General features: G+C 52.5%; 1 protein-coding gene across 1 annotated transcript in view; it reads right to left on the reverse strand.

The window, feature by feature from the left end:
• The window catches only part of LOC144247621 (uncharacterized), a 334,658-nt gene that overhangs the window by 274,908 nt on the left and 34,765 nt on the right, over positions 1-24,985 (reverse strand). The window lies entirely within an intron of this gene.

Consider the following 24,985-nt stretch of genomic DNA (forward strand, 5'->3'; position numbering starts at 1 on the left):
TCTCCCCTCCATGGGTGCCCTTCCATGTTCACTCCCCGAGGATCCCAGGGCACTCACTGATGAGATTTTCAGTGCTCTCTCCCTGCTGACTCTTCACAGACCCCCTGATGTGTCACTCGTCTGTCTCCTGGTCACTCCCGGGTCCCCAATCAATCCCCGGTGCCGCTGCCAGCCAAGGGAGCCGATCACCCAAAGTGGGTGAGGCACCTTCAGCTGCACTCCCTGCCCGCCGCCACGGACCGTGGAAGGAATTCCGGATGGGCCCCAGGGTGTGTGGAAAAATTGACATCAGCAGAGGATTCTGTCCACAAAGCAGACAGAGGAGTCCTGTAGAAGTAATTTCATTTCAAAAATGGGAAAGGCCATTGGACATTCCCGAATGGATATCTCCAATTGTTGGAGCACACAGCCTCCTTTTCATCCTAATTCTCCTGGCCACATCTCCCTCTGCTTTCCTCATTGGCTGAAGCACTTGAGAGGTACAGACTTCCCAATCCACCTTCTATATACCCCCTTCATATGCGCCCCACTTCTATGTGGTAAACGATATTCATGGCTCTGTTAAGGCTTTTTTATGTTTCTGGAAGTTCATGAATAGAGTAGGACCTTGTCTGAGGAGCAGCCCCAGGGCTCGGGCCGAGCTCAGCCAATCAGAGCCCGCGGCGCTGATGACTCACCAGTTGCCAGGCAGACTCGCAGCTCCCCGCGTTCCCCACCTGGACCCACCTGCGCCCCCCCTCGGCCCCATGGCCCCGCGAGGGGAATTTGGGGAGGTGGGAGTGGGGCAGCGCCAAGGCCGGGCCCCCCCGCGCTGTCCTGGCGGGAGCGGCTGCAGTGGGGACCGAGTGCGGGCGGGAGCGGCCGAGAGCCCAGCGCTGCCCCAGCCCGACCTGCCCCAGCTCCATCCCTGCCCCTGCGCTGGGATGCTGTGGGTGTGGGGGGAAGAGGGAGCCGGCAGTGGGTGCTGGGCCTGGGGGCAGGAAGAGAAGGGAAGGAGAAGCAGGCTTGAGGAATAAAATGGTCAAACGATGTAGGTGGCAGGAGAGAGTGGGATTGTGCAGGAGAAGGAGGAATAGCAGGAGGAAGAGGAGTGTGAGGAAGCAGAGCGACACAAGAGGAGGAGGAGGAGGAGCAGAAAGAGGAAGCAGTAGAAGGTTCCACCACTCCTTCTAGTTGCAGTGTCCCCCCAGCCCCAGTAGCATTGCTCCCCCCACATGCAGCAGGTGACTATGGAGATGGATCCACGATCTTCACGGGGTGAATCATGGTGTTTCTGAGCTTGATCTGTGTCTTGAAGTTTGTGGGATTTTTGTGCTGAAACTTGGTGTTTTGGATGTTCTTACAGACACAAGATTCCCAATGACTTCCTGAGATGAACTTGGGCAAGGAGTAACCTCCAGTCCAAGCTGCTCCCCTCTTTTTTTTCCCCAAACCAGGATTTACCATTGCCAGGGCGTGGCTGAATGGAGGTGGAGGAAAAGCCCCGGAGATGCTGCAGGAGGAGGAGCTGCAAACCCAGCCCAGGGAGCTGCGGGGAGGAAAGAGCTCCCCTGAGCCAGGAAGGCGGGCGGAGATCCAGGCGGAGCTCGGAGCTGGTGGAGAAGCCTCATGGCAGGGAGAAGCCCCACAAGTGCTTGGAATGTTGGAAGGGTTTCAGCTGGAGATCCAACCTGATCGAGCACCAGAGGATCCACACTGGGGAGAGGCCCTACGAGTGTGGAGAGTGTGGGAAGAGGTTTCAGACCAGATCCCATCTCCTCAGACATGAGCGGAGTCACACAGAGGAGAGGCCCTACTGCTGCCCCGACTGTGGGAAGGGCTTCAAGCACAACTCCAGCCTCACTGAGCACCAGTACATCCACACCGGGGAGAGGCCCTACGAGTGTGGGAAGTGTGGGAAGGGCTTCATAGACAGGTCTGGCCTGATCAAGCACGAGGTGATCCACACTGGGGAACGGCCCTATGAGTGCTTGGAATGTGGGAAGAGCTTTGGGAGGAGCTCACACCTGCGAGCACACCAGTGCATCCACACTGGGGAAAGGCCCTACGAGTGTCCCCAGTGTGGGAAGAGGTTTCAGACCAGCTCCAGTGTCCTCCTACATGAGCGGAGTCACACAGAGGAGAGGCCCTTCCGCTGCCCCGACTGCGGGAAGGGCTTCAAGCAAAACTCCCACCTCACCATGCACCGGCGCATCCACACCGGGGAGAGGCCCTACGAGTGTGGGAAGTGTGGGAAGAGTTTCTCCAGGAGCTTTCATTTGACCCAGCACCAACGGAGGCACCACTAAGGGAAGCCCTGTGAGTGCCCCACGTGAGGGAAGAGCTTGGAGTGAGGGAAGAGAGTGAGGGAAGAGCTTGGTGTGAGGGAAGAGAGTGAGGGAAGAGCTTGGAGTGAGGGAAGAAAGTGAGGGAAGAGATTGGAGTGCTGCTGCAGCTCCATCCCCCATGGGAGGATCCGGGCTGGATGATCCCCTGTGACCCCCGTTGGGCAGAGCCCTGGTGCCCCCATATGGGGAATAAAACAGAGAGTAAAGCAATGGAGCTGATAAAGGGGCCCGATATCTGAGGCCTGACTGAGCAGAAACTGTGGGAGACACAGACACAGTTTAAGTCTCCCTGAGCAAGAAGTGGCCAGGCAACATGGTGTGAGACTTTGTGATAAGATAAATGTTCCCAGGTTACTGGATGTCACCAAGAATGTGTATCCAATGGGAAATTGTTACCAAAAACAGAGCCATGTATAAGCACCATACAAGTAAATCCCTGTATAAACACTTGGTACACTTAATAAAATTGGCTTTGTTCTAAACTCGGATGTCCCCGTCTCTCCATGGTGGATAACCCTGTTGTGGGTGATCCCCGTTGGGTGGGGGAAGGTGCTGGAGGGATTTCTTTCCCTTCTCCTGGTGCTGCCGTGGTTTGGTTGGTAATAAATTCCCTCCCTGTGCCCAGGCCGGGTCTGTTGTCCCCGTGCCGGTGCTCGGGGCGGGATCTCTCCCGTTCCTTCTCTGCACTGCCGGGCCTCTCCTCAGCCAATGAGAGAACGCGGTGGAGAAGAGTCAGCCAATGAGAGCGAGCGGGGCTGATGACTCACCAGTTGCCGGGCAGACCCGCAGCAGGCAGTGTTCCCCACCTGGACCCGCCCTCCCTGCCCAGGGCCGGCCCCGCCGTGGGGTCCCCCCAAGTCCCTCCCCAGTGCCCCCATGAACTGGGCTGGGTTTAACTGGGAAGCTTTACTGGGAACACTGGGAGCAGGGGGCAGGGTCAGAGTGACAGCAGGGCTGGGGGACACAGGACCCCCCAAAAATCAGCGTGGGGATGGAGTGGGGGGTCCCAGCCGGGCCAGGAGCCACGGGGAGGGGCTGCGGCCGCCGGCGGCTCAGGAACTCTGTGGGCAGAGAACGGGGGGTGACATCCGGCTCGGGGCCTCGGGTGGAGCATTCACACTCCAGGGGAGGGGGGACACGACCCCCCGGGACCCCCCAGACTCTCTTGCACAGGTAGAACCCGATTCCCAGTGCCAGGAAGACGAAGCCCAACTTGGGAGTCTCCCCTCCTGTCCCTCTCAGGATCCCACAGCCTCCTTCCAGCCGACCCCTCTGCCCCAGGACCCCGAAAACCTCTCCCAGTCCCTTCCCAGCCTCACCAGTATTCACCCAGACCCCTCCCAGTCTCTTCCCAGCACAACCAACCTCATCCCAATCTCTGCTTTTCCATCCCCAATCTCCATCCAACTCCTTCAGGCTCACTCTTTTCCTTCCACTTAAACCTAGCGCCCCCAAACTCCCTGCCAGTGCCCACCAGGACCCCCAGAACCCCCTCCCATCCTCTCAAGTATCCTTCAAACACCTTCTTAGCCCTTCCAAACCCACAACCTCCCCTCCCAGTTTAAACCAGATTCTCTCCAACTCCCTCCCAGTTGCTCCCAGCACATCCCAGTGGCTCTCACAGCACCCCCAATTCCTCTCCTGAACCCAAGTGCCAGCTCAGGGGGTGCTCCAGGCTGACGTGCTCCACCTGACAGGTGGAGGTGACCCTGGCCCGGGTTGGGGTTTCCAGCAGCACCAGGAGCTGGTGGGTCCAGTCCCCGTTGGGGAGCACGTCGGTGGCCACCACAGAGAGCTCCTGCTGGCCCTGGAACCACCTCAGCTGGATGGGAGCAGGCGGCCGGGGCCGGGCCGGGAGCTCGAGGGCAGCAGAGAGATGGACACGCTGGGGGGCACTGGGAGAGAGTGGGTGTAATAAATAAAATGGTCTTTGTTCATCAGAATGAGTGTTAAAGGAGATAATTTGAACTGAGTAGGGAATGCAACTAGCATAGAAGACTGTGTAACTAATTATATACAAGTTGACTTTTAGGCCAAGGACAATCTGCAAGGAAGATGAGGAGCCTTCATTCCTATGACCACCAAGGGCAGAAAAAAAGACCCCCAGCAACCAATTGCACCGGTGCAGAGTGCATCGAGAGAACATACGTCAACTGGAAATAAAAAGGGACTATAAAACCAAAAAGGTCAAAGGGGGAAGGTGCTCCGTGGCAGAGCAGAGGCTCCCTGGCCACCCTGCGCTGTTCTTTTGCTTAATACCGCTTGCTTAATAAATTCTTGTTAATTGATTTATCTGTAATTAGCCTCCCCAGTTGAATTTGTCCATAACAAATTTGGTGCCATGACTCGGATAAGGGTGACCGGGTGGGAATTCCTAATCAGGGAGGCGCCCCGCTGCCTCTGCAGCGGCCCTGGTGCAGGCTTTTCCTTCCCAGACCCTTACCGACAAACCCAAATTCGGTATTGAGCACAAGGGATACCGGTAACCCCGTAATCTTTGTGCACGAAGCCGGGCGAAGACGCAGGACAGCGTGAGTATAAAAGTGGGGATCTGCTGGGTTGGGCTGGGATCCCAGGACATAACGCGTGAGACGTCCTTGTAGGACGAGGCACGGGCAGAGCTCTGAGTAGTGCGGTTTGCAGAGCCCGCGAGGGGCTGGGCACCAACAGGGGCCGCGAGTGTGTGTGTGCCTGAAGGTGTCCTGGGAGATGGGACAGAGGAAAAGCAAGCCCTCTGCTTCCATGGGGACGGGGACCCCGGTAACGCTTCCCCAGATCCCTCCTGACAGTCCTTTAGGTCTAATGATAAAATCTTGGGATGAATATCCTTCAAGGAAAGGGAAGGATAGGGCAAAAATGATACATTATTGTATAAAAGTATGAGGAGGAAAACAAATCTGTAGTGATAATTTGTTTTGGCCAGTGGTTGGAAACTTCAAGGTCTGGATTTACCAGGCATTAAACATTTATGTAAACTCTAGAGAACCTTTTGATATGGAAGAGAGCAAGTATGCTGCTCTCTGGATAGTGGGGGAAACAGGAGCAAAACCTTTTGCCTGAAGCACCCAGGGAGGGAAAAAGAAAAATAAAAAGCCTGAGGAAGTTCCAACTGCACCCCTTCTACCATACATACCTCCTCCTCCTCCACCCCCACCAGCACCACCCGAAGTCTACACCGATTTAGATCAAGGGGGAGATTTTGATAACCAAGAGGTAGAAATCCCAGAGCCGGTCCCTGAGGAAAATCACTGTGTTACTCGTAGTCTAACAAGGGGGGAAAGAGAAAGGGAAGGGCAAGCTCTATATCCATGAAGGGAAGTAGCTTTGGGAATGATCCCTAACCCCAGTGCTGGTCAGCAGGGACAACCAACCCAAATTCTGGGAATAGGTTATGTGGAGGTACCTCTCAGGAGATGTGAGGGAGTTCAAGAAAGAAATGGGAGCATATGGGCCAAATCTTAAAGGAATTTTCTGACCCTGTAGCCTGGGACATCCCATGTGAACAAATTCAGAATCCAGCTGAGGTGGCAAAGTACCTGAAAGATAAATGCCATGATAAGTCTAAGGAGAAAAACATTGCAGCAAGCTGGGCCCTGGCATGTGCTTATCACACCCTGCTAGATACTGTAGGGCAGCAGACAGAGGAATGGGGGCAGGGAGATAAATCAGCAGCGATCCCAGTCACTCAGGCTGCAGCCAACAGCCCCGGCTGGAAGCCAGCAGCTAAACCAGACTGTGAGCCTAAGCCAGCAGCTAAACCAGACTGTGAGCCTGAGCCAGCAGGTAAACCAGACAGTGAGCCTAAGCCAGCAGCTAAACCAGACTGTGAGCCTAAGCCAGCAGCTAAACCAGACTGTGAGCCTGAGCCAGCAGCTAAACCAGACTGTGAGCCTTAACCAGTGGCTGTTGCTATGAGCACAATAGGCCAGTGATGCCTCAGGCCATCAGGGCAGAGATGCCACCTACAAGTGGGTACGAGACCGAGGGGTGGCTCTAACCATGGACAGTATTTCTCAGGTGATCCATGACTGTGAGACCTGTGCTGCCATCAAACAGGCCAAGAGGGTGAAGCCCCTGTGGTATGGTGGGCGGGGGTCCAAGTACAAGTATGGGGAGGCCTGGCAGATTGACCACATCACACTGCCCCAGACACGCCAAGGCAAGCGCTACGTGCTGACCATGGTGGAAGCCACCACAGGATGGTTGGAAAGCTACCCTGTGTCTCATGCCACAGCCCGTAACACCATCCTGGGCCTTGAAAAGCAGGTCCTGTGGAGGCATGGTACCCCTGAGAGGATTGAGTCAGACCATGGGACTCATTTCAAGAACAGCCTTATCAACACCTGGGCTAGGGAACATGGCATTGAGTGGGTGTACCACATCCCAAACCATGCACCAGCTGCAGGCAGAGTGGAGAGGCACAATGGACTGTTAAAAACCACCTTAAAAGCATTGGGTGGGGGATCTTTCAAAAACTGGGAGCAACATTTAGCAAAGGCCACCTGGTTAGTTAACAGCCGAGGTTCCACCAATTGAGCAGGTCCTGCCCAGTCTGAGCCCCTGAATATCGTAGATGGAGATAAAGTCCCAGTGGCACATGCCAGAGGTTTGTTAGGGAAATCAGTGTGGATCAATTCTGCCTCGAATACAGACAAACCCATTTGTGGGATTGTCTTTGCTCAGGGACCAGGTTGTACATGGTGGATAATGCAGAGAGATGGAGCAACATGATGTGTACCTCAGGGGGATCTGATTGTGGGGTGAGACTCATGGCAAATATCACTGTTTGCTGGATGGTGCTGCCAGTGTCTGTACACAAAAACACACAGACATGAGACAGAAGAAAATGTGTGTCAAAGGTTTGAGCAAGTGAAATAGAAGGAAATGTGTAAGTGTCAAAGGTTTGAGTAAATGAAAGAAGTTTTTACTTGATGAAGTTTATACATGATGTTGAAGATATGGAGATAAGAGGTGGAATGTCCGAGGGTGATGTTATGGTGTTTGTATCTCCAATCGTGGGTTCTGTTCATGTTTGATATTCTGTTCTGTGCTCTCAGAACTGACTCTGAAAGTGAAGGTTTGTTTTGCCTTGTTATCAGCCGGCTCACCTCCCCCCATGGTCTGCTGTCTAGAAGAGGCCAGTGCTGGCTGGCTTGCTTTGCTTTGCTTGCTGGCTTTTGCTTGCTTTGCTTTGCTTTTTTTGCTTGCTTTTGCTTTTGCCTTTGCTTTTTAAATTAGTTTAGCTGAGCAGTCCAATTCTTTCCCTGGACTGTTTCTTTTCCCTTTCCCTTTCCTGAATACCATCCAGCCTGCTCTGGACTGGGACCCTCTAAACACCAAGGAGCACCGGGAGCCTGCGCTCTGTGATCTGCAGCAGCCATCCCCAGTGCCCAGAGCAATCCCCAGCGCCCAGACCCGGGCAACTACTCCCAGGAGAGACTTCCTGGATTTGTCATCTCTTCAGAGTGGTGAAAGAGTTTTGTTGTCATCTGGTGTTGTTCATTTTTTTAGTGCTGGGAAGGGTTTTGTTTGTTAAATAAACAGGTTCTTTTCCACTTCTCTCAGAGAAAATTCTTCCCAAATCAGGGGTGTTGGGAGGGGCCGTGGGGGTTTGTTTTCTGGGGGCTCCTTCCAGAGTTTTTTCTCCCAAATTTGCCCTAAACTAGGACAAATATTTTGCTGCCCATTTCGTGGCTGGAGAGAGTGAAAAGAAAAACCCTGTTCTAATAATATTTTGGTTCCAATTACTTTGTGTTAGTATTGAGCAGTTACTGGCTATGTTGTTTGAATTCATAGTGTCTTTTAGAGTGGAGGCCTGTATGTGTTTCTGGTCCCTAGGGTTTTTTTGAGATCTTAATCCCTCTATGGTCCCTAGGTTTATTTTCTTATTCAGGAATAGCTCCGGTATTGTCCCTAATATGTAGTTTTTGTAGTAGAAGGGCACTGACCAGAATATCCATCGGGCTGGGCTTGGGTGTAATGGCTTTCAGGGGTTTATGAAGGTGCTGAAGTCTGTTCCAGGAATGCATGGCTCATGGTCATGCTTGTGCAGCCAGTTTGTTAGAGGGGAAGCAGGGGTTGAGGCTTTTCAGCCGTTGCTTTCCTTCTTCTCCTCTGAATCTCTTAGCTCCCTATTAGAGAATGTTCCGTTTCCCCAACTGTTAAAGAGACCATCTTTAATGTGTTTAATCTGGTAAGCTTTCTCTCTACAGTCTGCAGTCTCTCTAGAATGAGGGCTGAGATTTCTAGAGGGGCTGAAGAGACCCCTGACCCAGGAGTAGACCCAGGTGTGAGAAATCGTGAGTGGTGTGGGAAATGGGGGGCGCGGGAATTGGCACATAGACCATTTTCCCACATTCAAATAGATTTTACTGATTTGCCTAAAGTAGGAAGGTATAAACACTTATTGATGATAATAGATCACTTGACTCACTTTGTAGAGGCATTCCCTACCTCCAGGGCAACTACACAAACAGTAGTAAAAATACTATTACAAGAGATAATCCCCCGCTACAGACTAGCAGAAGTACTAGACTCAGACAGAGGGCCACACTTTGCCTCCAAAATAATTAAAGAAGTAGTTACAGCTCTAGGAACAAAGTGGCAATATCATACTCCCTGACATCCACAAAGCTCAGGTAAAGTGGAAAGGGTAAATGGGAAAATTAAGAAACAACTAACTAAATTGATGTATAAAACACAATCATCCTGGGTAAAAATGTTTGCCTTTAGCCTTGTTAAATATAAGAACTCAGCCCAGAACCGATATTGGAATTTCTCCATTTGAAATGCTTTATGGGATGCCTTATGACATGGATTCTCCTACAGATCACCCTGAAATAAGTAATCAACAAATTAACCAATATGTCATGCAACTTATGAAGGCTCGGGAAGGGCTTAGAAGAGCTGGGTTACTAGTGCAACAACCTCATTTAGACCTAGCAATCCACAATATAAATCCAGGTGATAAGGTGTTAATAAGAAACCTAGAAAGAAACCTCACTACCCCCGAACTGGGAAGCCCCCTGTGTTGTTTTACTCACTACAGAAACTACAGTCAGAACCTCTGAGAAGGGATGGACCCATGCGAGCCGAATAAAGGGAGCGATTCCTGCTGCTGCCCAAGAGCCCAGGAGAATAACCAGCCAGCCCGGGGACCTTAAGGTCACATTTAAATGGACTGAATGGACTCAGTAAGAATTGTACGAACCAGCTGGTAGAGTGAGATATTGGACTATGGATATCCTATAACTAATGATTTTAGAGTATATTGTACAAAGAAGGATTGTGATTGTTACCCTTTTGTATGCTATATTGGTAAAATTTGCCAGGAACGGTGGTGGGTCCATAGTTACAGAGGCACTCCTCCTAGGGGTATTTGTAAAGGTGTTATCAGTTAGAAAGAGAACTGACAGAGTCAGTCCTAAGGATTGGAGAAGAGAACGGGACCCTACCAAGGGAATACCAAGAGTGGTGGGAGGTGTTTACTAAGGGGGCTAGACCCGAAAATTGTTGTTTCCACTCCATTGAATCAATTCCCCTAATTGTTCAAATTATCAAAGGGAATTGCTGGAAAACTTTACCTGGGATTCAGTGTGACTCACCACAAGTGAAGGATGAAAGCTGGGAATCATTCAAAAAGAGGCAACAAAAACAGAGTTTGGGTCCTCCTGAAGAATATCCTTGCTGCTGAGAAGATGGTGCGCCTCGTGGCCCAGAGCAACCGAGTCGGCGAGCGAGGCAGAGGGATGAGAAGCGGTGGAGGAAAGAGCCCTCAGACTGGGACAATTCAAAGTATTTCAAGAACTGCCTCAAGGATACTGATCTCCCAAGGGTAAAGGTGAGCCAGGCAATAACATGTCAAAACAAACACTGGGAATGGGGAGATAATGATAATCAAACCCTGGGGCAGTTTGGACTCCACCCTTGCTGGCAAATCCTGTGCATATTAGTTATATGTTGTACCTGGCCTGTACAAGGGGACTATGCACACCAGCCAGTTTTCCTCAGCAGCAGCTGCAGGCAGTGACCCTAATTAAAAGGTAGGGATGGTGTTTCCTGGTTATAGAGGAACTGGTAGGGGTTGGTTGGACTCTGACCGAAATAGACCAAGGGAAAGTTGTTAAGCATAATGCCACCACTGTAGCTCCCATTTTTTTGTTACTAATGAGGACTTGGTAAACTCTATGTGGAGATGGAGTAAACCTGAACTCCGGGCTACCTATTGGTGTCCTAGTTCCAATCCTGGGGGGCGATATTGAAATTATCCTGGGGAATATCTGTGAGTATTAGGGCTGTAAAGCCATAGCAACCGCCTTGGCTGTCACCCATCCAGATAAATTTTTAAAGGTCTCATGGTACCCTGAGAGGTGCAAAATTCCAGAGTATGGCACTCAAGGATAAATTCTGTATAAGGGAGATTGCAGGTTATTGTTGCTACTAAGTTTAACTTTCAAACCTTGCATTTTTAATAAAATCATAGGCATTATAAAAGGAAGACTAGAGGCAGCTCATCTAATGCTTATTAGAGATGGGTACAAAGCATTGCCCAGAGATTCAAAAGCAGATAAAATCCTGGTCTTAAGCTACCAAAAGTTAAAGTGTTTTAATGAACAAATTGGTAAAGAGAAAAAGGAGGGATTGTAATAAATAAAAAGGTCTTTGTTCATCAAACGAGCATTGAAGGAGATAAGAATTTGAACGGAGGAGGGAATCTCAAGATGTGGGAGGAGAAGGAGAAAGGGGGGGAAACAGCAAGTATTCTGCTTAAGAATTGTGCAGATGTAACTAGCATAGAAGACTGTGTAACTAATTATATACAAGTTAACTTTTAGGCCAAGGACCATCCGCAAGGAAGATGAGGAGCCTTCATTCTTATGATCACCAAGGGCATAAAAAAAGACCCCCAGCAACCAATTGCACCGGTGAAGAGTACATCGAGAGAAAACACGTCAACCAGAAAAAAAAAAAGGGACTATAAAAACAAAAAGGTCAAAGGGGGAAGGTGCACCGTGGCAGAGCAGACACTCCCCGGCCACCCAGCGCTGTTCTTTTGCTTAATTCTGCTTGCTTAATAAATTCATGTTAATTGATTTATCTATAATTAGCCTCCCCAATTGAATTTGTCCATAACAACCCTGACTAGAGAAATGAAAAAAAATTAAAGTTGGTATATTATCCAACACACATGTGCAGAGCAAGCCCCCAGCTGCTGAGTCTCAGGAGAAGGCTGAGGGAAATGCACCCACTACGACCCCTCTGTGACTCACTTGGCACCTGGTGCAGAAGTTTGGATGCCTGCAGGGGTTTCTTGACTCCTCTGGGTGTGTTCTTCCTTCCCTCTGGGAGGGCCTTAATGGAAATTAGTTCCATTTCTCCTGCAGACCAGAGTGGCAGGGAGTCACTGCAGGCTGGTGATACTCTGATACAAGGAAACGGGTGTGCATACAAACCAGGCTGTGAAAAGCCAGTGTCCATAAGGGAGCCAGAGGAGCCCTGCATCTTTATTTGAATAAAGGGAGAGTCCATGGGGTCATCTGCTGCTGGGGTTTTCTCTCTCAAAGTTTTGGAGGACACAGCTTCCTTCTAAACTCCTGGCCACATGCTGCCCTCTTCCTTTCCCCACTGGCTGGGGTACCAGGCCAGGGGACTGCAGGGACCTTTGTACCCTCTTTTCCTTTTGCAAGGTATTAGTTCTGGTCTCCATCCAAACTGTAATAGATAGAGAATAAGATGATTGGCTCTCACAATTAAGGGATGAATATTGTGTGTATCTTAAGAGAAGCTTTATTGATGTAGAGTTATGTTATTGTGATTTGTTGTTTAGATGTTCTCTGTTCTCCCCACAGTCCCCTTCCCCCCCACTCCCTATTGTTCCCACCTGGAACAGGTGGGCTTTCTAGGACAGGTAGAAAGAAGGCATGTGTGGTATTCACATATCCTTTGAACAGTGAGAGACACAGACTTTCCCAGGAAAATCCTGGGGAAGGCTGTGAGAAAGCTCAGAGAAAGAAAAACAATTATCTTCATTTGCTGCATCTGTTGTTTGGCACATGTGGAATGGAGATTGTTTACCAAAGAGGGGTTTCTTCATTGGACTCTGGTGATGGTGTTTTGATTTAATTTGACCAACTGGAGCCACTCTGTGTTGGACTGTCTCTAAGGGTCATGGGTTTTTCTTCAGGATAGCAGTAGTATAGTTTTTAGTATAGTGTAATATAGGACAGCTTAATAAATCTTTTGTTCAGCCTTCTGCAAACATAGAGTCAATGCACGTCATTCCCTGAGGTGGAGGTCCACCACAATAGGTGTCGACATATACCCCTTGCATGGGAGAGTTAGGAAAGGAAATGCTTGTTGCTGGGGGAACACGACGTGACAACACCTGACCTTCAAATGCAGCTACAAGAAATAAATTCTACCAATAAAGGGCAAAGAAGGGTTGACTGAGAGACTTTGGGAGGGGCCAGGGTGGCTGATGCACCCTCCAGGAATGTGAAAGGTGAAGCATCAATCTTGAATATGAGGCAGCCACCTGGCAGGCAGCCATGGGGCAGGGGCACTTCCCAGGCCTGTTCTTCCTTATTTATCCTTCTCTTATGTTTTTGTAAATGTTTAATAAACATTTTAAAATTTTTAAAGTGAACAGTTGTTTCTCACAAAACCCAGTCCTAAGGTGAGATGGTCGTGTGTCGTGGTTTGACACGGGAAAAGAATTTTCTTGGAAGGAAGAGGTCAGTCCAGTCAGGGGTCAGGTTTGGATACTGACACTTGGGGTGACCAATTGAAGGTGGACACGCCTCTGAGAACACAGAGGGGTTAAAAGCAGAACTCCCAGGAGAACTCGCTCTCTTTGGTTCCGGTCAGCGGAGAGTGCAAACCTCCCCTGCCCAGCCATGAGCTGGGTGGGGAAGGGGAAGCCATGTGGCCTGCAGAGGTAGGCCAGGGGGTGAAGGGTCTGGAACCGAGCTGGGCCAGTTCCTGTGGACGGAAGGGTGGAGAACGTCTGAGATGTCTTTGTTTCCCCCCCCCCACCCCCAGCCTAGAGGAAAAGACATAGAGAGCCTGCAGACACCTGGGAGTTTGCTGGCAGAGGAGAAGGAGGAGGAGGGGGGAGATACCCAGCATGGGAATGGGAGACAGAGTCCTGGGCCGAGAGATTTCAGCTGTCCGGGGAGTCCGGGAATTTTAACCCTTTCCTGTGAAATGAAGGCTTTGTGAAATATTGCTCCTCCTCAATTTGAAGGAAAGAGAGACAGCCGGGGACCTCAGTTGTTAGGGAAAGAAGGTTGGGGGGAGATGATGGAGTGGCTGTTGGCTGGACTCTTCTTGTCAGCCATAGACTGAACCAACTTCTCCAAGAGAGACTGCATTTTAGGGGGATGCAGTGGTGAGCCAAGAAACTCCTCCAGCAAATACCAGTTCAGGGATGAACAGAGGTCAGCGGAGGAGGGTGTGATGATGCTCTCCGTCTTCAGAGAAGAAGAGAAGGCGATCTCTGTTCTTGGACCCCTGGCCTCAGGGGAAAATGGGGGGAACTGTAGTCCCAAAATGAGACACTGGACTGTTGTTCCTGTTGGTCCTTGGCAAAGCATCCTTAAAGGGGCCCTATAAGCAGTCTCTGTCCATGCACGGTGGTGAGAGCACTGTGACATGGAGAGGAGAGTGTCAGACTGGCTTGGTGTGTTTGGGCGGTGCTATGTATGACATGGAAAGACAAGAGGTGGCATCTGTGTTTCCTGGGGGTCTATGGTGCAAGGGAGACTCCTCTCTCCCCTGATGGACTCGGTATTGATTATGTGGAAGGGTGAAGACTTGATTAAGGGTCCAATCGTGTCTCGCTGTGGTTTGTTGGAGGTGGGTGGTAGGAGGAGGAATGTTTTGAAAGGTTTTCATTTCAAATTTTGTGTGTGTTTTTTTTTTCCTCCCTTTTTTTTCCCTTTTATAGTAGTAGTAGTGTAATAAAGTTTTCCCCTTGTTATTAAGTTTGGCCTGCTTTTCTCTGTTCTCAATCGCATTTCACAGCATTCAATTGATAGGTTACATTTTCATGGGGGCACTGGCATTGTGCCAGTGTCAAACCATGACATCGTGTTACTCCTGACAGGAATAGGCTCCCTGCAGTTCGAGCTGTTCTGCAGCCGGTGCTTTTCCGTACCCTGCTTTGCTCTTCAGGTGGCAGATGCCTTGGGCAGGTTACTCCAGACACACGAGAGGGCCAGGGCAGGCCCAATCCCTAAAGCTCTCACAGAGCTGTGCTTGACTCCAAATTATGTAAGCATGAAACGGATTTTAAAGACTTGTCTTGGTTCGACAAGACAGGAATCTGCGAAGGAGGGCTAAAGCCTCCTGTGCAATGGAGAAGGCAAACCCCCTCCCTCTGAATTACTAGGAGTTTTAAATCAAAAGGCTCTCAGGCAAAGATATGGGAATGGGAGTAACAATTCTTTACTAGGAGAAAACTAGACAACAATTTAAAAAGGCAAATGCAATCGGTACAAACAAAACCAGTGAAAAAAGTCCAGAACCTGAGTATTCGGGGTGCCGGTAGCAGTCTTGTTGGGATGATTGCTCCCCTTGCAGTGGCTGATGAATTGCAGCTGCAGTGGTGATCTTTTGAAGGGTATAGTTTTCCTCTGAAGATCTGGTGGCAGTGGGGCCGGTCTTCCTCTGCGCCGGGGTTGCCTCCAAGCTCCGCCGCCGTCGCCTCAGGGCGCTCTGGCTGCTTCGCTGCGAGAGCCGCCGAAGAGAGCTGCTTCCCTGGCAATCCCCCAAAGTAAAGAGCTGCTTCTCTCGGAGTCCCGCCCAGAGAGCTGCCTCCTCTCCCCAAAAAGCTACCCCTTTAAACAATAATAGAGTGCTTGGCTTCCCCCTCTGGGTGGGACCCCTCACGGTGTTACATTTACCAGCCCTGCATTGAATCAGTCAATGGCCCACTAACAAACCATTACCTCTTAGGAGCAAAACCGGTTCTTGGAAAAGATAACAAAACCTGTCCAACAGGTTTGCCTTCAACAGATGGCAAATAGAATACAAGCTTATCTTACAACCCAGGACAAGACTGTAGCACATCTGCAGATTCAAGGGATAGTAAAGCCAGTGCTGCACTCTGAGAAGTAAGTCCACAGTCTGAGTCGTTGATGTCATTTAACTAATTTGCAGTTCATTGTGATGATGATGCTGATAGTATCATAGAACATTTCCTTTTTTTTTCCCTCCCCCAGATAAAATGGTGCCATTCAGCTTCTGGAGAAAAGAACTCTGAAAGGTGCAGTTTGGCAGTCATGGAGGCAGAGGTGGGGGAGAGACAGATATGCCCTGGAGGGATGCTCTGGTGGGCTCCAGCATTTAAACAAGCTACTTTGATACAAAGACTGGGCCATTTTCAATACTAAATGGCTGCATTAAATGGTTTTCCAAGCCTTATGCTGGCCAGAAAGATTTTAAAGCCCATGGGAGTTTAGCCTCCATGAGAAAGGCAGCATCAGTTCCTGTGCCAGGTGAGACATAGTGTTCAAAAGCTCAGCTTGTGTCTAGAGAAGCCACCAGCCTACTGTAAGCAAGGCCAGAAAGCTTCTCCAGTCCTGCTGAGCGGGTGTGGCAGAGCTGTTGTGTTTTACAGCAGCTCCATGGCAGAGCAGCAGCTGCAGGAGAGGGCTCAGGACAGGCTTGGGGGGAGCGGGGCGGCAGGAAGCTGAGCGAAATCCCCGCTCTATGACTGACGAACTTTGTGCAGAAGCAAACAAAGATGGTGACTTGTAGAGGTTCCTGCTGTGCTCAAAGTTTGCCTCTGAAGACTGAGAGGTGAGCTTGTCAGGAATCCCAGCAAACATCAGGATAAAGGTTTTAGATTAGTTGTTGTGATTAGGCACAAGTGTCCAGTGAGAAAAGAGCCTCTGAAGCAGGCTGTGAGTCATAGGGTGTCTTAGGTTTTAGTAAAGCATAGATCACCAATTAAATACAATTTAAATTTTTATTCTAGAAATGTAAAAATATTCTAAGTTTTTCTGAATTCTAAAACTACTTTGAAAAATATAGAACTGCTGTGGGAAAAGGGACAAAATATTTGGAGAATTCTCTATGAAAAATATTCCTAAATCTTGCAAAACGAAAAATAAAGGCAGTAGCTGCTGGTCTCAGGAGCCCGAAGCCCAGCTGCTGCCTGCCCAGCACTGGCTGTGCCCAGACAAGCAGCTCCGCCAGTGCTGGTGGTAGCAGCCAGGGACCAGAGCTGAAGCCCAAAGATGCTGCTGGAGTCAGAGCATACACTGGCAGGAGGGCTGCACCTCCTGTCCTGGCTGGACACCAGGGCCAGCACCTTTGGGGACAGAGGGTTCTGTTATGGGTGGTGGCAGCATGTCCCCAGCAGTAAGTGGGTAATGCAGCTCTGGAAGGGCTGTTGGAAACTGGCTTGGGGACGGCTGATGACAGGCACAGGTCTCCGTGGCTGAAGTCTTTGTCTGGTCTTGTGAAGCTGCAGAGGCGCTGCTGTGGAGAGAGGAGTGGCTGAGGCCAAAGCTGCCAGTGGCACACAGGGACCCTCGTGCACAGCAGGGCCCAGAGCTGGCAAGGCTCCCCATCACGGCTGGAGCGGCTGGCACACCTTGGCCCAGCTGCACAGCTGCCCCTCGAGGCCCCGGCGAGCAGGGGACGGCTCTGGGCAGCTCCCTGGCCAGGAGCAGTCCCCGAGCCCCTCTGCCTTCCAGGGGCAATCTTGTCCCCGCTCCTTCTCCTGCCCACCTTGCTGTGCCTCTGCCCTGTGCCCCTGGGGCTGCTCCTGGCCAGGCAGCCTCAGGAAAAGCCAGCACTGGCTGCAGCCCCAGCGGCCCCCCAGGACAAGGCCCAGCAATGAAGAGGCCAAGGAAAGCACTGGGCATCAGCAGAACCCTCAGCAGAGTGCTTTGGACAGCCATGGACTGGCCACAACTCCACTGCAGCCTCACTGTAAATGTTTCCCATCTACATTAGACTTTTAAAAGAAACTGTTTGAGGGAAAAATGATGAAAACACTCACTGTTTTCTCTTCCAGTAACACCAGATTCCAACACAGGGCAATATGAAGATAAGCTCCAAAAACAGCAGACCTGCAATTAACTGTAGCACACAGTGTGTTTCCCAATAGCAGCCACTTCTGAGGCTGTTCTGGGCATCGGGAACAGGTGTTGTGGGGCCGGCTGCATCTGTGGGAGCAATGGGGAGCGTGAGCCCGCGCTGTGCTGCACTGCTGAGCTGGCAGCACGGTGCATATGGCCAGGATGTTCTCTGTTTGCCCAGAGCTGGGGCCTGCAGGCACCTTGCCGCCCCTTGGCACAGGCTGTGCCTCCCAACACAGCCCAGCAGGCCGGGAGGAGAGCCCGGGGCCAGTGCAGCTGCTTGGGCCGTGGCTGCTTGGAGGGACAGGGGCCAAACCCATCCCTGAGCAGCCCCTGCCAGCCCTGGCCCTCCCTGCCCTGGGACAGCTCCCCCAGCCCCAGGGGACAGAGCCAGGCCCTGTCAGGACCCAGTGCAGCCCCTGCCCAGCCGGGAGCCAGGGCTGGCTCTGGCCCTGGGCTGGCAGCAGGGCTCCCGCTCGGGGCTGCTCCTGTGCCTGGGGCCTCTGGGCACTCAGGGCGGCTGCGGGAGCAGCTGCAGTGGGAGGGACGTTGGTGCAGAGTCCCGATTCCCCGGGGCTGGCAACGAGCTCCAGAGGCCTGGAAGCCCAGGCGCCTCCAGCTTTGGCTGCTGCTGGGCCGTGCAAGGGCAGGGCCTGGGGGAAGAGCTGCTGCCACACAGCCCCGCCGAGGGCTGAGCCTGGCTGAGCCCGGCACAGCAATCACCTCCTGTGCCTGTGCCCGTGCCTGGCATCGCCTTCCTTCCTGCAGCAGAGGCTGGCACTGAGCCACTCCTTCCTCCGGGTTGTACCGCCTTCTGGAGAGATGTTTGGTCCATTACTTGGAAAAGGAAGAGAGACAGCTGGATCAGATGGAACCATCCATCATTAAGGGAAGTGGCACCTTCAGGGGGCAAAGGTTTTCAAAGTCATGGTTAAGGATCACAAAAACATCTGGGAATTGGCACTGGGCCAGGGCCCTCCCTCCATCAAGCATCTGCCAGGCCTGAGCAGAAGTCATAAGGGGATGGCCCAGGGTGAGGGCACACACGTGCATGATTCTGTCCTGGCACCTGTAGTGATGCCCCTCTGGCCGAGCTTTGGGCTCTGAGCTGGCAGCTCTCACAGGGGGAAAGGCCTTGACCTACCCTCAGCATCTCCCAGAGGCTCCATCCTGAACGTGGGTTGGGAAGCCAGATCACTTTCACTAGCAGGGTTATCTGCAAAGAAAGGCAGGACAGAACATCTCCTATGATGACACTGTAGGAGATCCTCAGGCTGCACCCAAGGCTCAGCCCCAGGGCCCAGCCCTGGGCTCGGCTCCTTCCCTCTCTGCTCCTCTCTGTGGCTGCACAGAGCACACGGAAGGACAAACTGGCATTGCACACAGGAAGAAAACTGACAGCTAAATGCTCCTTCCTCCCACTGACAGTGATCCTGTGGGATCACTCAGGGCTCTAGAAGGGAGCAGGTCAGGGCTTCCCAATCTCAACAACCTTCAGGCTCTTAAGGGAATGGCACATGATTGAGCTCTTGCAAAATGGACATTGATTGTTCCTTCAGGAAGAGAGACATTGAGAGTTTGCCTCCAAAATTCTCCAAGGATTTCAAACTGTCTTGTGCTAGGCCTCCCAGATAAGCCATGTCACGATCCCAAGTCTATACAGAAGCACAGATCAGAAGCATTTCCATGGTGTTCTGGGATCTCCCTCTGCCTTTGGGAAATGGGCACTGCAAGGGGGTCAGGTAAGGCAGAGGGAGCCGGACGTGAATGGCCACGGCCAAAGCTGCACAGGGGCCTGGAGAGCCCTGCACTGGCTCCTGGTCACTCTCCACCCTCTTTGCAGGCCCTGTGCAACATCCCTGGAGGGGTTGCTGAACCTGCCCGGGGCCCATGGTGGTTCTCTGACTCACACAGAGGAAACCCTCACTAATTTCCTGAGGAAATGTGCAGCAGGCAGTGCCACAACTATTCCTTCCTGCCTATCTCTGCTCAGTCAGCTCAGACCGGCCAAGGAACAGTCAGACCCTCTCACACAGGTCAGGGCCTTGGAAAAGAGCTTCTGCCACACAGTCTCAGCAAGGGCTGAGGCCAGCACAGCAATTACCTCCTGTGCCTGTGCCCATGCCTGGAATTTCCTCCCTTCCTTCAGGAAATGCTGCCTTCCATAGAGCGTCTCTGTCCATCCCTTGAGAAAGGAAGAGGCACAGGTGAATCAGATGGAAGCATTCCACATCAGGGGGGTGGAAACTTCAGGAGGCAATCCTTGTCAAAGACATGGATAAGGATCAGGAAAAGGCCCAGGCTCCTTGGGCTGTGACAGGGCTCTCTCTTTTCCAAACCGCCAGCCCTCCTGATCTTCTGGGGACTGGGAAATTGCAGGGGACATCAGGGTGTGCATGGCCCGTGGCGAAGTTGGGGCTCCCTGTCAGCTGGTGCCAAATGCCTTCCTGCAGAGGCTGGGGAGAAGCTGCAGCCAGGCCAGCCTGGGAAACAGCCCTGCAGGGCATGAGAGCAGCAGTGGGGCAGCGAGGCTGCCATGGATCCCTTCCCGCTGTGCCAGGCATGGCCTATCCAGATGTGCAGGGAAAGCCCCCAGCTGCTGAGTCCCAGGGCATGGCCGAGGAAATGCACCCACCTTGTCCTGCCTGAAGCATTTCCTTCAGCATTTGCCTCATGTTTTCGGATGGCTCAAGGGGTTTCTTGCATCCTGTAGCTTTGTTCTTTCCTGTCGGAGGACCTTAGAGCAAAACAATGCCAATTCCCAGGAATGGATCCCACAAAACCAGTGCCCAGCCTGTGGGATCAGCAGGGACACACTACTCACCCCTGCGATGGGAGCTGGGCTTGCGAGCAACATCCACCAAAGGACCCGGGAAAGTCCTCCCGGCAGCCACACCTGTAACTCAACAGCCACAGAAGCTTCTGTCATCTCTGCAGATTGGCACGGGCAGCACTGAGCCGCAGGAGCAGTGAGGGGATGGCCCAGGGTGAGGGCACACACGTGCATGATTCTGTCCTGGCACCTGCAGTGATGCCCCTCTGGCCGAGCTTTGGGCTCTGAGCTGGCAGCTCTCAAAGGGGGAAAGGCCTTGACCTACCCTCAGCATCTCCCAGAGGCTCCATCCTGAACGTGGGTTGGGAAGCCAGATCACTTTCACTAGCAGGGTTATCTGCAAAGAAAGGCAGGACAGAACATCTCCTATGATGACACTGAAGGAGATCCTCAGGTTGCAGCCAAGGCTCAGCCCCAGGGCCCAGCCCTGGGCTCGGCTCCTTCCCTCTCTGCTCCTCTCTGTGGCTGCACAGAGCACACGGAAGGACAAACTGGCATTGCACACAGGAAGAAAACTGACAGCTAAATGCTCCTTCCTCCCACTGACAGTGATCCTGTGGGATCACTCAGGGCTCTAGAAGGGAGCAGGGCAGGGCTTCCCAATCTCAACAACCTTCAGGCTCTTAAGGGAATGGCACATGATTGAGCTCTTGCAAAATGGACATTGATTGTTCCTTCAGGAAGAGAGACATTGAGAGTTTGCCTCCAAAATTCTCCAAGGATTTCAAACTGTCTTGTGCTAGGCCTCCCAGATAAGCCATGTCACGATCCCAAGTCTATACAGAAGCACAGATCAGAAGCATTTCCATGGTGTTCTGGGATCTCCCTCTGCCTTTGGGAAATGGGCACTGCAAGGGGGTCAGGTAAGGCAGAGGGAGCCGGACGTGAATGGCCACGGCCAAAGCTGCACAGGGGCCTGGAGAGCCCTGCACTGGCTCCTGGTCACTCTCCACCCTCTTTGCAGGCCCTGTGCAACATCCCTGGAGGGGTTGCTGAACCTGCCCGGGGCCCATGGTGGTTCTCTGACTCACACAGAGGAAACCCTCACTAATTTCCTGAGGAAATGTGCAGCAGGCAGTGCCACAACTATTCCTTCCTGCCTATCTCTGCTCAGTCAGCTCAGACCGGCCAAGGAACAGTCAGACCCTCTCACACAGGTCAGGGCCTTGGAAAAGAGCTTCTGCCACACAGTCTCAGCAAGGGCTGAGGCCAGCACAGCAATTACCTCCTGTGCCTGTGCCCATGCCTGGAATTTCCTCCCTTCCTTCAGGAAATGCTGCCTTCCATAGAGCGTCTCTGTCCATCCCTTGAGAAAGGAAGAGGCACAGGTGAATCAGATGGAAGCATTCCACATCAGGGGGGTGGAAACTTCAGGAGGCAATCCTTGTCAAAGACATGGATAAGGATCAGGAAAAGGCCCAGGCTCCTTGGGCTGTGACAGGGCTCTCTCTTTTCCAAACCGCCAGCCCTCCTGATCTTCTGGGGACTGGGAAATTGCAGGGGACATCAGGGTGTGCATGGCCCGTGGCGAAGTTGGGGCTCCCTGTCAGCTGGTGCCAAATGCCTTCCTGCAGAGGCTGGGGAGAAGCTGCAGCCAGGCCAGCCTGGGAAACAGCCCTGCAGGGCATGAGAGCAGCAGTGGGGCAGCGAGGCTGCCATGGATCCCTTCCCGCTGTGCCAGGCATGGCCTATCCAGATGTGCAGGGAAAGCCCCCAGCTGCTGAGTCCCAGGGCATGGCCGAGGAAATGCACCCACCTTGTCCTGCCTGAAGCATTTCCTTCAGCATTTGCCTCATGTTTTCGGATGGCTCAAGGGGTTTCTTGCATCCTGTAGCTTTGTTCTTTCCTGTCGGAGGACCTTAGAGCAAAACAATGCCAATTCCCAGGAATGGATCCCACAAAACCAGTGCCCAGCCTGTGGGATCAGCAGGGACACACTACTCACCCCTGCGATGGGAGCTGGGCTTGCGAGCAACATCCACCAAAGGACCCGGGAAAGTCCTCCCGGCAGCCACACCTGTAACTCAACAGCCACAGAAGCTTCTGTCATCTCTGCAGATTGGCACGGGCAGCACTGAGCCGCAGGAGCAGTGAGGGGATGGCCCAGGGTGAGGGCACACACGTGCATGATTCTGTCCTGGCACCTGCAGTGATGCCCCTCTGGCCGAGCTTTGGGCTCTGAGCTGGCAGCTCTCACAGGGGGAAAGGCCTTGACCTACCCTCAGCATCTCCCAGAGGCTCCATCCTGAACGTGGGTTGGGAAGCCAGATCACTTTCACTAGCAGGGTTATCTGCAAAGAAAGGCAGGACAGAACATCTCCTATGATGACACTGAAGGAGATCCTCAGGTTGCAGCCAAGGCTCAGCCCCAGGGCCCAGCCCTGGGCTCGGCTCCTTCCCTCTCTGCTCCTCTCTGTGGCTGCACAGAGCACACGGAAGGACAAACTGGCATTGCACACAGGAAGAAAACTGACAGCTAAATGCTCCTTCCTCCCACTGACAGTGATCCTGTGGGATCACTCAGGGCTCTAGAAGGGAGCAGGGCAGGGCTTCCCAATCTCAACAACCTTCAGGCTCTTAAGGGAATGGCACATGATTGAGCTCTTGCAAAATGGACATTGATTGTTCCTTCAGGAAGAGAGACATTGAGAGTTTGCCTCCAAAATTCTCCAAGGATTTCAAACTGTCTTGTGCTAGGCCTCCCAGATAAGCCATGTCACGCTCCCAGTCTATACAGAAGCACAGATCAGAAGCATTTCCATGGTGTTCTGGGATCTCCCTCTGCCTTTGGGAAATGGGCACTGCAAGGGGGTCAGGTAAGGCAGTGGGAGCCAGACGTGAATGGCCACGGCCAAAGCTGCACAGGGGCCTGGAGAGCCCTGCACTGGCTCCTGGTCACTCTCCACCCTCTTTGCAGGCCCTGTGCAACATCCCTGGAGGGGTTGCTGAACCTGCCCGGGGCCCATGGTGGTTCTCTGACTCACACAGAGGAAACCCTCACTAATTTCCTGAGGAAATGTGCAGCAGGCAGTGCCACAACTATTCCTTCCTGCCTATCTCTGCTCAGTCAGCTCAGACCGGCCAAGGAACAGTCAGACCCTCTCACACAGGTCAGGGCCTTGGAAAAGAGCTTCTGCCACACAGTCTCAGCAAGGGCTGAGGCCAGCACAGCAATTACCTCCTGTGCCTGTGCCCATGCCTGGAATTTCCTCCCTTCCTTCAGGAAATGCTGCCTTCCATAGAGCGTCTCTGTCCATCCCTTGAGAAAGGAAGAGGCACAGGTGAATCAGATGGAAGCATTCCACATCAGGGGGGTGGAAACTTCAGGAGGCAATCCTTGTCAAAGACATGGATAAGGATCAGGAAAAGGCCCAGGCTCCTTGGGCTGTGACAGGGCTCTCTCTTTTCCAAACCGCCAGCCCTCCTGATCTTCTGGGGACTGGGAAATTGCAGGGGACATCAGGGTGTGCATGGCCCGTGGCGAAGTTGGGGCTCCCTGTCAGCTGGTGCCAAATGCCTTCCTGCAGAGGCTGGGGAGAAGCTGCAGCCAGGCCAGCCTGGGAAACAGCCCTGCAGGGCATGAGAGCAGCAGTGGGGCAGCGAGGCTGCCATGGATCCCTTCCCGCTGTGCCAGGCATGGCCTATCCAGATGTGCAGGGAAAGCCCCCAGCTGCTGAGTCCCAGGGCATGGCCAAGGAAATGCACCCACCTTGTCCTGCCTGAAGCATTTCCTTCAGCATTTGCCTCATGTTTTCGGATGGCTCAAGGGGTTTCTTGCATCCTGTAGCTTTGTTCTTTCCTGTCGGAGGACCTTAGAGCAAAACAATGCCAATTCCCAGGAATGGATCCCACAAAACCAGTGCCCAGCCTGTGGGATCAGCAGGGACACACTACTCACCCCTGCGATGGGAGCTGGGCTTGCGAGCAACATCCACCAAAGGACCCGGGAAAGTCCTCCCGGCAGCCACACCTGTAACTCAACAGCCACAGAAGCTTCTGTCATCTCTGCAGATTGGCACGGGCAGCACTGAGCCGCAGGAGCAGTGAGGGGATGGCCCAGGGTGAGGGCACACACGTGCATGATTCTGTCCTGGCACCTGCAGTGATGCCCCTCTGGCCGAGCTTTGGGCTCTGAGCTGGCAGCTCTCAAAGGGGGAAAGGCCTTGACCTACCCTCAGCATCTCCCAGAGGCTCCATCCTGAACGTGGGTTGGGAAGCCAGATCACTTTCACTAGCAGGGTTATCTGCAAAGAAAGGCAGGACAGAACATCTCCTGTGATGACACTGTAGGAGATCCTCAGGTTGCAGCCAAGGCTCAGCCCCAGGGCCCAGCCCTGGGCTCGGCTCCTTCCCTCTCTGCTCTTCTCTGTGGCTGCACAGAGCACACGGAAGGACAAACTGGCATTGCACACAGGAAGAAAACTGACAGCTAAATGCTCCTTCCTCCCACTGACAGTGATTCTGTGGGATCACTCAGGGCTCTAGAAGGGAGCAGGTCAGGGCTTCCCAATCTCAACAACCTTCAGGCTCTTAAGGGAATGGCACATGATTGAGCTCTTGCAAAAATGGACATTGATTGTTCCTTCAGGAAGAGAGACATTGAGAGTTTGCCTCCAAAATTCTCCAAGGATTTCAAACTGTCTTGTGCTAGGCCTCCCAGATAAGCCATGTCACGATCCCAAGTCTATACAGAAGCACAGATCAGAAGCATTTCCATGGTGTTCTGGGATCTC

This window comes from Lonchura striata, chromosome 29 (genome assembly GCF_046129695.1).
Source record: "Lonchura striata isolate bLonStr1 chromosome 29, bLonStr1.mat, whole genome shotgun sequence".
Taxonomy (NCBI): Eukaryota; Metazoa; Chordata; class Aves; order Passeriformes; family Estrildidae; genus Lonchura; species Lonchura striata.